The sequence below is a fragment of the Excalfactoria chinensis genome, chromosome 1 (assembly GCF_039878825.1).
Source record: "Excalfactoria chinensis isolate bCotChi1 chromosome 1, bCotChi1.hap2, whole genome shotgun sequence".
Taxonomy (NCBI): domain Eukaryota; kingdom Metazoa; phylum Chordata; class Aves; order Galliformes; family Phasianidae; genus Excalfactoria; species Excalfactoria chinensis.
The window spans coordinates 42,581,627-42,594,530 of NC_092825.1; positions in this window are offsets into that span (position 1 = coordinate 42,581,627).

The window sequence follows — 12,904 nt, forward strand, 5'->3', positions numbered from 1 at the left end:
AAGGTGAGAGCATCACTGCAACTTGTTGACTTCAGTTTTGCACAGTGTAACAAATATGGTCATGCTTTTTGTCAGACTTCTGACAATATGGTAATCGTCAGTCATCACACACCTGGATAAACTCAGTGCATGCAAATGCTTCCGTTTCACCCCCAAACTGAGAATGATTAAGCATTTTCTAATGTAAAAAATAATTGAAGCCATTTCCTTGAGGAAATTATTAGCCATCGCTGCAGAAGATAAGACAGCACCAAAAAATTCAGTTTCCTGAAAAGCGACTGCAAGCCTAAGATGAATCTGTCATACCACAAACAAAAAGCTGCAATACACAAGACCAAGCCGGCAAATAAGGACAGATGTTGTCATGTCCTTAAGAGAAAGGAAAGGCAGAAAGTGTACTCTCTGGAAGAGCAGTATTGGAAACTGTGAGCAAGAAAAGTGCCAGATTTTTGTTCTTACTGTGTTCATAGGAAGAGGTTTTATGTAAAATACTGCATTCTTTGTAAATAACCATTGCAGATCCAGAAAGCTAATAATTGACTCCTGTAATCAATTCTCCTTGCAAACCCTGAGTATTGGCTAGCCTTTCTATCTGAGGCTTCCATATATTGTCCGGGAGTAATTAAGGACAAGGTGGATTTCTGTGGCTTGCACTGAAAAAGGAGGAACTGTCAGTACCTTGATAACACAGCGACCAGGACAACTTTTTATTTGGTGACTCAGTGTTGATAGACTGCTCTGTATGCCACTTACCCCTCTGCTTAGTTTGGACACACTGTACTCAGGGATGCTACCAAAGTCAATACTGTAGATAAGATTATAGACTTGGCTAGAGTCGAGGAGAAGCTACAGGGAAATACAAAAAAAAAGCCAACACAACAGTGAAAGTGCATGGCATAAAGTGTACTCTATTCATTTTCAAGCAATTAGTTACCCAGAAGGAAAACTAAAAGCCTGCATCACAGATGTCAAAGAAGGTATACTGAGACTCCCTTAATTTGAAAATGTTCTACATGCAAAAGGACATAATGGAGCGGGGGAAATGGCAATTAAATAATAAAGATGGAATAACCAAAAAAGAGGCTAAAAGTGACAAGCAGCGATGTATCCTGTAGCAGCACCATGACACAGCCCTACTACGACAACTGCGGGTGTTGGAGAGTATCATAAATGGACCACTGAAGTGTCTACACTCCCTCAGTAACATCTCCATTGCCAGTGTCCACCAAACACTGTTTTTCTATGTTTCTTCTCTACCAAAGAAACATAGAAGAAAACAGAGAAGTCAAGTGACGATGGGCTCCAGAAATCAAGATAAGGGAAAGAACTGTATGTCAGATAGTGAAAATGGAAAACCAAGACACCATAAGGAGACCTTGATGGTGTACCCTGCAGTGCCCTGGCTGGTGGCAGGACAACTGCAAGCCCTGAAGTCATAGCTGCAGAACCCTTTTTTTCCTACACTTTTGAGTTTAAGAACAGCCCTTCAATGGAGAAGAAATAACATTTCTGTGTGTGGGTTAAATTCTGTGGGACCAGCACAAGTCTTTTCCTGCCTGCTTCAGAGCCACTATCCCACCAGACTGTCCCCCAGGAGGATTGGCATGGGCTAACAGTCCCACAGGAGACCCAGTGAGGGTGGCTGGGAGCAGTATTTGTGACAGAGCCCAATGGGGAGAGCATGGTCTGCAGTGAAAGGCAAGGAACCACCATCTCCAAGACCTGTGGCCTTGGTGAGGGTGGCATAGGGCTCACCATCCTCACCATGACTTCTGTTACCTCTTGATCTCTCATCTCATAGTGTCTCAAACTGCTTCTCAGAGTGCTTTCCCAAAAGGCTGCAGTGCCAAGTGGTGTGGTGGCTGCATGATCAGAGCTAATCTATGTGACTTTGCAGAAAGAACTGTGCTCTGAAGAACATAACAGAGCAACAGAACCACCCCAAAAGTAATCCAGAGTACAGAAAGCAGAGAAAAAAGGACTGGTTGCATTTCTACATGAAAAGGGCTGCTCCTGTGGGTCATGCTTGGATTCCTACAGCAGCTTTTCAGGATCAGAAAAGGTTCCTCAACCACAGCTGAGCTGAGAAAGGTCGAAGTATCTGACTGCGGAACCAGCTGAGGTTTGCTATGAAGTGGTGCTTTGTTTAAGGAGATTAAAAGGGGGAAGTTCAGTAAAGCACAATAAATAAACTCTGGCAACCCAGTCTGAATAAGTTTGGTGTCTGTGCTATCAGAAAAGAGGTGGAAAGTAAAAAGTTTGGAGCTGTAGGGGTGGCAGCAGGCAGCATGGGCACTGCACCTGCCTCAGGAAACAGTGAGCCCTCCTGCTTCAGGAGATAAATTTCCACATGATTCCAGACTGTCAGCAGTCCCCAGTGTCTCCACAACAGATGAAAGTGGTTCCACGCGTGTGATGAACTAGATGATATATCTTCCTATTGGAACACAGAAAACAAAAATAAAAAGTCATGCTCTTTAACGTAATGAAGATTTGGGGTTTTTTTTAATCAAGGAGACAATCTGATTTCTCAGCCGTTTACATGAGCATTACTGTCCGAGGCACAGAGGTACCAGTGCCAGTCCTGACTGCTATAACAGATCTCCTGACAGAAAGAGACAATTAGGCAGGAAAGTAGGTGTAAATAATTGATTATATCATGTAAGTGCTTTCAGGAGTTGGAAATACTGGCTACAAAGTTGGTCTCTACTCTAAGGGGAAGTGGCACAACCGGATCGGTGGCTGGCAGCTGAAGCCATATAAAAAAACATGCAAGAAACATTTAGATTCTGATCAATAGGCCCTAATCTCGTGACGTCTCCCTGTTAGAAGTGCCGGGCTTTGAACATGGCAGGAGGTACAAGCAAGAGAATCCCAACAAGGTGATAGATGGGCCAGAATACAAATGTGCACAGTGGGCTGGGGCAAGGAGCTGGGCAGCTGCTGGTTTCCTTGGCTTTCACATCACCCCTCGACTCCGTGAAGTTAGCTGTCTACAATAAAATTCAACTTATTAGTTTGAAATCATTATCGAATCTAATAGCCAAATCAAACCAAATTTCTCTCTGAAGTGTACATTTCCCAAAGTAAGTCCCAAGTCAACTTTTCTAATATCTAAACATCTTTAAAGGCTATCCTGTCTTTAACTCGGCTCTCAACAGTCTTTCTGTCTTCTGGATACTTCAAGACCAGCAGAGGTTACACAAAAAGAGTCAAAAAACCTTGCAGGCCCCTGTGTCAGCCAGGGAAATCGCAGTCCCAGACCCACATACCCTCCCGGCCCTGAGCTCTCAGCCCACTGCAGAGTGTGTTGGAGCTGTCTGAACCAGCTCTGGGGTGGGTCCTTGCCCAGCAGCAGCAGTTGGATGTTCTTTTCCTACAGACAGACCGATTCTCATTTTTGGTAGCTTTTAAAATACATTGGTTCAGTACTAAAAGTAGCCCATAACTAAAACTGATATTTGCTTTTTGGTAGCCAAGGTGATATTTTTTACATATATTACACGCGTTACTTAAAAATGCAGTTCCTGTGTTGAATGAACAAGAAAAGTTTGAATCAGAGCATGCTACACATCTGCAACAAAATGAAACCTTAAACAAAGAAGGCATTATTCATAGCAACAACTGAACTGATGGTTCCTGATCGCTGCTCTTCAGAATTTTAGGATTGAGGTGCGTTCGTCTCTCACACCTCATTTTTATAAATAAATTGGAAGAGCAAACTTGTCTTTTCTGCTTGCTTTTATTTTTGTCCTTTCCAAATCCCACCTGGTTTCTCAAATTCTATGACATTATTGAAGTAGCTATTGCATTGTGCAGATCTGATAACGAAGAAAACATCCTTCCAGCAGAAGAGACTACAGATTGCCAGAAAGAAATGTAATGCTTTAGCAAATGCTGTTTCCAGAGCCCAGCTAGTGATTTCACACACTAATTGACTTCTACAGAAATTTCATTTAAGCAAAATATATTAGCTAATATGGTGTTCCTCATATAACCTAAAAGCTTTTAATAGCTTAAGAGTTAATATAGCTCACGATCATTCTTTAAGTGCATTTAAAGAAAAATCGTGAAAACGCGTCTATTTTGAAGAAGAAAAATAATTTTTTGGCTGCTTTTTTTTACTTGTTAAGACTTTTGCCAGCTCAGTGCCTACTGCCATATTGAGAGATCCGCAAGGCCTTGGGAAGCATTGCTCCTGTGTGTTGCTGACAGGGATCCTACACGGACTTCTCAGCCTCATCCTAACTTTGTGACTCCCTTCTGCGGATGGATCGTGTAAGGACAACTCCTCAAATGCAGGGAGAACTGAGCAAGACAGGAACGTCTATTTATCTCCCAGTTCAATCTAATAGACTCAGAGAACTGTGCATTCTCTGCACTGGTTTTCTGTGCATCTTTCTCTCCTCCTTGCTTGGCCAGTTCTCCTTTCATAGAGGATTTTAGAGCATTTTCCTTCCTTCCTAGGATATGCAATGACTTGGCTCACCTGCCACAAGCTTCTACAATTGTGTTTGAGGTATTGTGCTGGAAAATACATTTTGATTTTAATAGAAAACAACATTCTTTCAGCTCTCTAAATATATACATGGTTTTATTTGCCTTTACCTCATAAAGCCACGTAACCCATGAAGGTGCCTTGGACAAAGAGACATATGAATGTGTGTGTGTATAAGCTTATACACATACTTCTTGTGCATAAATACATATCTGTAGACACACACTACCTGCAGAAGAGTAGCCCAAAATGAGCTAAATCCAGGAACAGATTTAATAAATCACTGTAAGAAAAACAACACCTGGAGACATTTCTTCAGGCTCCTGACAAAGCAGGGAAAGATCCTTCCTTGTGATAAACCATTTAGCTTACGTGTTTCATTTTCTTCCTTGACATTTTACAGAATTGATTCTTTGCTTTACTGTTATTTTCTGTATCACTGCAGCTCTTTACCTCCTCCTGCTGTGCTTCTTCAAATGTATGATCGGCGGTTTCCTGCATGCAAGGGCCACCACATGTATATATGTGTGTTTGTGTATGTTTTAAATCCATAGGCGCATTTGTATATATGAATGCACATATACAAAGGCTGCTCCAAAAGTAATGCCTCTTATTTTATTATATTGTCCCACAGTCAGAGGCAGATGGTGGTGGTATGACAGTAGACACTGACCCTTCCCATCAATATTTCATTATGCTTTGTTGCCTATAACAGATGGCAGCAGAGGGGCAGTGTGACACAATAGTGTCTGACATGGAAGTGCGCATGAAGCAAAAGTGTGAAATGGAATTCCTCCTTGAAGAAAAAAGGACACCCAGTGATATTCACCAACACTTGCTGAATGTCTGTGGAGACTAAAATGTGGATGTGTGCACAGTGAGGTGGTGGGTGGTGCATTCCAGCAGTGAGAACAGCATCTTTGGGTCACGTCTGCTGGTGCAAATTGTTATGTTTGCAGCATGCAGGCTCTTGTTCATCAGTGAAGAAAATGCACAGCTAATGGTGGTGGTGATGTAGAAAAACTGTGTTCTGTAGCTGAGAATCTGCTCTGTCAGATGGTGTTATTGTGCTTTTTGTACCTGTTGTTCCCATGGAAAGAAATAGGAGGCATTACTTTCAAAGCAATCTACACATATATTGACTACTGTCATTAGTGATAATTCACGACTCAAAATGAACTCTGTAACACACAGTTAATACTAACAGCGTAACAATTGCAATAGTAACCACGTGTAATTTTTATATTTCCAAACTGAGGAATGGTGATAGGAGCAGGAGAAATCATACCTGTCAGCGAGGTTAATAGCACTGAGGCCAGCTCTTATTTGCACACCCACGTGGCACCTGGCTCCAACAAGGAACCCACCTGCCCCAGCTCCCTCAGCCCAACTGGGCCCCATGCTGGCATGTGTCCTGCCTGCTCTGCGTCAGAGCCATTGACAGGATCAGGGCCAGGAGCAGGAACTGCTCTGCTGAAGTGAAGCTTCGGCTAATCTCTGTGAAGCTTTATAGGCCATCTTTTAAAATGAAGGATGTTCTACTGGGTAATTTATTAGTGGTAATAAGAAAAAAGAAAGAAAAGCGAGGTATCTGGATGAATGGTTAGGACATGCGGTACCAGGCATGACTTACATTAACTTGTGACCCCTTGATGTACATCCAACACTCTTTTCTACAATTTCTAAGAGATACATGCGTTTGTAATGGAGTTCAGTGCTGCTCTTGCTGCTAATTGGATTACATTATACCAAGCAGTTCAAATGTTACTAAGTAGGGTATACAGTGGTCATGGAGCACATTTGAATTGTTACTAGATGATTGTAATGAAATAAATCAGAAAATAACAAAAATACTTCGTCACACAATGCACCTTTATTTGAAGAGACTTGTTTGTAAACATTGTCTCATTAATATCAACCTAAAGTAATTCTGTTATTTGTTTTGCAAGTGAAATGAAGATTAGGAAATGTCACTTTAAGAGGTTATGGAAGTGTAAGAAAAAGATGAAAAATGAATAATCACACCCAATTAGGATGATTCATCTTCTGCAGGGGAAGAGATGAAATCTCTGTCTTCTGGAAAAGGAGTATGCAAAAGAAGTCAGTAAAATTATTGGGCAGCATTAAAGAGCAAGTAAAGTTAGGATCAAATAGAGTATACGATGAGAATAAAAGTAAAAATGGATAATGCCCGTAGGCAAAAGCTAATGGTCTGAAACCAGAAGCAGATGAACGGAAATTCTCAGCTCTAAATGAGGATATTGTTCTATGAGATAGTATGTGAACTGGGAGGAAGGAAAGGAAATCAGTGGGAATACTGTAACACTGAGGCAAAAATTATATCAGAAAGTATAGCTGGCTGTGCTGGTAGAGGAACAGTATGTGCACTGAAGAAAGCCCTGGCAGTAAAGTAATATGACTAGATCCTCCATGTCTTAGCATAATTCTGTGGATTGAAATTGTGGAGTATGGATTAGTGAAGGGATAACAGAGCTCCACATCAGTGGAACAGAGTGACGACCAGGGTAAGAAATAGAATAATAATGACAAGGGTCATATGTCATTACAAGCATCAGGCAGAGCCAAAAGTTGTGGAAATCACAAAGTACTGTTTTCTCAAGATAAATGAGCAAACAAACAGAAAACCACACACTCTAATCTAGATGAATAGTAGAGATGTACAAGAGGGAAAGCATCCTGTGGGCATTGTGCGAGATACAGTTCAAGATATAACTCTAAATAAAGACGCTCTGCAGAACCTTCAATAGCAAAGTTCATATTGCAGCAGGAGAAAAAAAAAAAAAAAAAAAAAAAAAACATGTCAAAATGAAATTATAATATCCTTGCACTTTAAGAAGAGTGATTAATAAGAATAAGGAGGAGAGGAGAGGAGAGGAGAGGAGAGGAGAGGAGAGGAGAGGAGAGGAGAGGAGAGGAGAGGAGAGGAGAGGAGAGGAGAGGAGAGGAGAGGAGAGGAGAGGAGAGGAGAGGAGAGGAGAGGAGAGGAGAGGAGAGGAGAGGAGAGGAGAGGAGAGGAGAGGAGAGGAGAGGAGAGGAGAGGAGAGGAGAAACCAAATGGATTCCGTGTGTCAGCATTGAACACAGAGAAGTTTAAGGAAGTTTGCACAACAAAGTCTTTATTTACTGGGTGAGGCTTGAGGGGCTGTGTTAAATTGAACTGTCATTAGAGAGGTTTTAGAGCAAATCAATAAAGTGAGTAGCAACACATTGCCAGGAGCAGGTAACAATCACTCGAGGGATCTGAGGGAATTCAAATATAAAATTGCTGAACTTTTAACAGTAGTGTGTAACCTATCGCTTATGTTGGCCCAGGTTCCAGAGTAATGGAAGGTGGCAAATGTGGCCTCAATTTTTAAAATAATCTCCGGAGGGGAGCCAGGAAACCAGAGAATTGTAAATTTGACTTCCTGCTGAGGCAGACTGATGGAAGTTATAATAATGAGCAGAATTAGTAGACGTGAATATACACAACTTGCTAGGGATGAGTGAAGAGAGTTTACAAGAAAAGAAACCGCGCCTCACAAATCCTGTATAGTTCTGAGGAAGTATCATTGCGCTCATAGACAAAGGTAACTGGAGCACAAAAAAAATCACAGTTGGATTCCTAAACCTTCCCACAAAATCCCTTCCCAAATAGTCTTGCAGAAACCTCACTTCAGGGGGAGTTTTCTGTGCATTAATAATTGCTCAAAGCAGCTGGAGAAGGCAGGAATAAATGGTCAGCCTTCTTCCCGGAGCAGTTAGCCAGGGATCCCAGGGGCACCTTGCTGGCAGTGGTGTTGTTCATCATGCCACAAATCACCTAGAAAAGCTGAAGAACGGCGAGAGCAGAAAGTTTGCTGGTGTTTCAGAACGGTTCAGGTCGATGGAAACTAAAGCAGACTGCAGAATTTCAAAAGCTCACATCATGCTGAGAAGGTGATAAAATGGAAGATAAAATTCACCCTTCATAAATAAAGGGTAATGGAGTGTAGGAACACAGTCCTAAGTGTACATAGGCAATGATCAGATCCAAATTTGACTGGTTTTATTTTAGAGACGAGGGAAAGCTTAGGACACTGTTCCAAAGATATCTGCTTGACCGCGTTTAGTTGTCAAAAAGACAGACAGCGTTAGGGATGGACTAGGATGCACTGGAGAATAAAACTGAGAACATTCTGCTAATGATGCTGTCGGATCTTGGAAATAAGATCAACTTCTTTCTCAACATCTTCTTCATAAAAGATGCAGAAGAATTAGAAAAGCTAGGAGAAAAAGATAATGAAAAATGAGTTTTTGTGTGGAAAGGAGCTTAACGTTTGAAGACCATTATCACTGTAAAAACCCCCAAACATCTGATCAAGACTCAACCAAGATATATATCAATATCCTGAAAGATATAGAGAAGAAGAGGAGTGAATAATTCTGTTTTACAGGCAGCAACATGGTCAGTGTGGTCAGTGGCTGTTAAACACAGACATCCTGCTCAGAAAGTTTCTAACTTCTGGCCTCAAGGAAAGGGGGGATGTAGCAAAGTAAGGATGACTCCGGGCCAGTTTCTCACATATCCTGCCTGCACCCACTGTGGCTAGATGGGGTAGCTGGGCCTCTCTTTGGACTCAGCATATCATCTTTAAATTATCTGTGCACTTTTGCTCACTTTAGCAGTTAGTTACTCAGCATTTCTGAGGCCAGAGGGAGGCATGTGGGTCATCATGCTGGTGCTCAGGTGCACGGAACTGTTCAGTGTATGACTAATGTTCTCTCATCCTCCAAAATGGCTCAACATAATGGCCAATATCCCAAGGCTGAAGGCTGTCACGTTAAAAGGTAGCAATCCCTCAGCCCAGAGAAACACAGGGAGAACAGGTTTGGGTAGAAAACAAGGGCATGCGGTAGGTGGAAGGGGGAAAATGAATGATGTAAGCCCGAGCTGTTACTGGTGAAACTGATGGCTTTAAAGGATGAGTGCCAGGGTCATTCAGCGGGCACTGGGATTCCCCAGCGCTGTATCTAACTGAGGATTCAACAGTTTCCCTTTCAAACACTGAATCTCTGCAGGCTCAGAAAGCCCTAAAACAGGAGCCGGGGAGGGAGACGTTGAGCTGCCCCTGATAAGTGTTAAGGTGTCAGTCGGTAAAACGCTCGCTGTTAATAACACAAAATCTCCTTTTAACCTAGAAGAGCCCGTCTGAACCGCGCTATCTCCCAGATCGAAAGTCTCCGCATCGTTGCCTGTTGCAAGCGCTGCCTGCCACGGAGCTGCTCTGCTGCTCGGCAGCTCCTCAACTCCTGGGAGCTGCTGCTCTCTGGTGCCCGGCTTCCAAACAAAGCAGGACAGTTCCTCGTCTGTTGTGCTGGCCCTGCTTTTGGTGTTGTTCCCGAATCACGTCGTTAAGAGAAGCAGTAGCTTCTCCTTAAGAAGCAGTAGCTCATCTTCCAATACTTTTGCTCTCTACTTAAGCACTGGCAAATATTCTGTACCTGAAACGTAAGAAGGACCTATGTAATATGCGAAAGAATTCGAGTGAATTTGAAAGTCGTGCTTTGTACAGCGTGATGTCTTGTAGGCTTGTAACATGAACTGCAAAGCAAATTGCAATTCTGGTAGCAGGGACAATTTAATTGGAAAGTTTTCAGTAGAGAATGACTGGAGTCCTCATTTCAAATCCATTATTCATTTTGAAATTGACGGAGGCACCTTGAAAACAGAGTTAAGTAACTTGAAAAAGAAACAAAGCCCTCCTTTTTGGAGCTGAATGGTTGAAGCATATTTTCTCGAAGAGACTGTTTGCTTTAAAAGGAGAATAAATCTTGAGTTGGGTCTCTCCGAGGGCCTTTGATGCATTTAGAGAGTGACGGCTTGAATTCTGTTTTGATTTTATAGTAGAGAAACGACATGGCTGAAATAATGAACGACTTGGTAATATATCCTTCACTATTTATTGCCCTTTTTCATCACAGTTCTGTCATTTTTATTCCCTTTGCAAACCAGTACATCTTCTTCGATGTTAAATTCTGGTGAACTAAATAAATGCGAAGCAGAAACTGTCTGCAATAAAATTTCTATTAGAAGTTCTCTCTTTCCACTTGAAATAATTATGTCCTATCAACTGCACAACGGAAATAACAGAATCAGCCAGTAAATCAGAAGTAGTAAGTAGAAAAAGGGACCATTGATGGTATCTTTAGCTGCCAAAAATGGATAGATGCATGAAGTAGTAATATTTCACAACGTCATAATTATTTCTGACTTTATTGAAATGCCTGCTGCTCGTTACGGAGATTTAAGAGCTTGATGCTATGAGGTATAACAGTTATATTTAATGAATGATGCAGCATTCCTGCTTTATGGGCTCCTGAAATTATGTTTTATACAAACTGTAGAAGCGTTACCATCCCTTCAGCTGACCACTGAAACATCCCATGTTGTCCTTCACAGAGATTGCAGCATTTATTGCTTGTAATAACTGCATGGAGTTTTCGTGAATAATTCTACTTCCTCCTTATGCTGTTTGTGTTTAGACTGTTTGTGTTTTAAAGATCACACCAGCTGATTTCACGTAAAGAGAAGAATGAAGGTTTGAAGTTGAACAAAGCACCTAAGCAGGTACTTACCCTTTTATTGTATGAACAGGAACATTGGTCTTGAAGCACTTCACCTTACATGTCTAATATAAGCCACGGTTCAGAATTTTGCAGGATTTAAAAGTGGAAGAGTTTAAAAGCACTATTTGGAGATGGTACAAAATGGCTCTGAAATACAGAGCCCCTATGTGGACAGCTTTTCTCTTCTTTAGCTGTGTTTTAATTTTGAGGAAAGATTTTAATGACAAGTTTTTCTATAGGACAGAATGCCTCCTCTGCTGTCTTTTTCCTTACTACTGAACTTATGGCCCAGGTTACCCCAAGCTACCCATTGAATCCAGAGCTTTTAATGGAATAAACACGAATGCACAGTGAATAAGCAAGGCAGAAGAATGCTGGAAATCTATATAAGTCCCTCCAGAATAGCAGTACAAGGATCAAGAGGGTTAGGTGCTCTTGGACTACCAGAATTAAAATAATAGGCTCACTTCATTACTTCATCACTTAAAATAGTTAACATTATAAATAATATTACATATCTAATGCGGACTGTGCAGGCAGAGTTGAGTAAACAAAAAGAAGCATTTGTCTTCTTGAAGGAAGCTTGGGACTCTGAGATACTTGTAAGGAAACATGCTGCTAATCTGCAGAAAATTACTTTAGGAAAAACCTGGCATGGAGTTTTTCAAGTCTGCAGCATCCAAAGGGACAGTTTGGACAGCATCTCTAATCAGACTGTATTTAGGTCAGAAGCTACTGCCAATCAAACAAGAAACGCGTCTGCATTGTGCAGACAGTGATCTGAAATGGTCCATTTTTCATTTTATGTTTTGTAAAAAGCTTTTGCATCTCGCTTACTGAAGACTTGCTCACGTGATGATGCCACACGTGGTGGAGCTGTGCTTATCATGAGATAACAAATCAAAGATCAGGGGTGCGTGCTGAGGGCTGATGAAAAGTGTCTGAGATAAAAGGGAGAGAAGCGTAGCTGCCGTCCAGTCACTTCCTTCAGAGTAATGACACCTTTTCAGTGTGTCACCATGAAATAGCCAGAAATCCAAGCTACTAGAAAAAACGATTTCCACAGCAAAACTCATTCACTCAGTGGATAAACCTCATGGCCGTGTGCCATGAAAAGGAGATAAAGATGACAAAAAAGCAAAGAAATCAGAGATGGCAAAAAGGTAACTGCGCTTACGAAATGTTTATGAGATACCATAAAATATTGTTCCGCTGAAAAAATCAGCCTATTATTCAACAAGAGAAGCAGGGAATTAAGAGGAAGAGAGCAGCACAAAGTGTTCATGCTAGCAAAATCCACCAAAGTACGCTTCTAAAAATTCAAAAATACATTTCTCATGTAAGCATTTACTGCTTACAAAATGTTACTATGGAAGTATACTGTTCTCTTTTGGTTTCCCTTTGAGCATACAGTCACTATATAAATATTACTTCCCCATACCATCCTCACACAGTCGTTTTTATCGTCTTTTGGCATCCAGTTTTCCAGGATATCTAACTCCACATAGGTTATTATTATCATATAATTTGTCACTTACGAATGTGGGCTACATTTTAGCTGCCAACAGCCCAGGAATCTTCTGTGGTTATAGGTTCCAGCTGAATATTTCCAAGGCATTTATGCGTTGAGGTTACAATAGAAATATTCTTCAGATTACCAAGTAAAATTAGGAAACTATGAGGTCATTTCCAACAAATAATTGCTATATCATTCTCTGAGTGATTAGGGAAGAAAAAAAAATGGCTGTTGTTTCCTGCTTATTGTGTGTTTCTTAAATGAGCACAAGTCAAATGTTG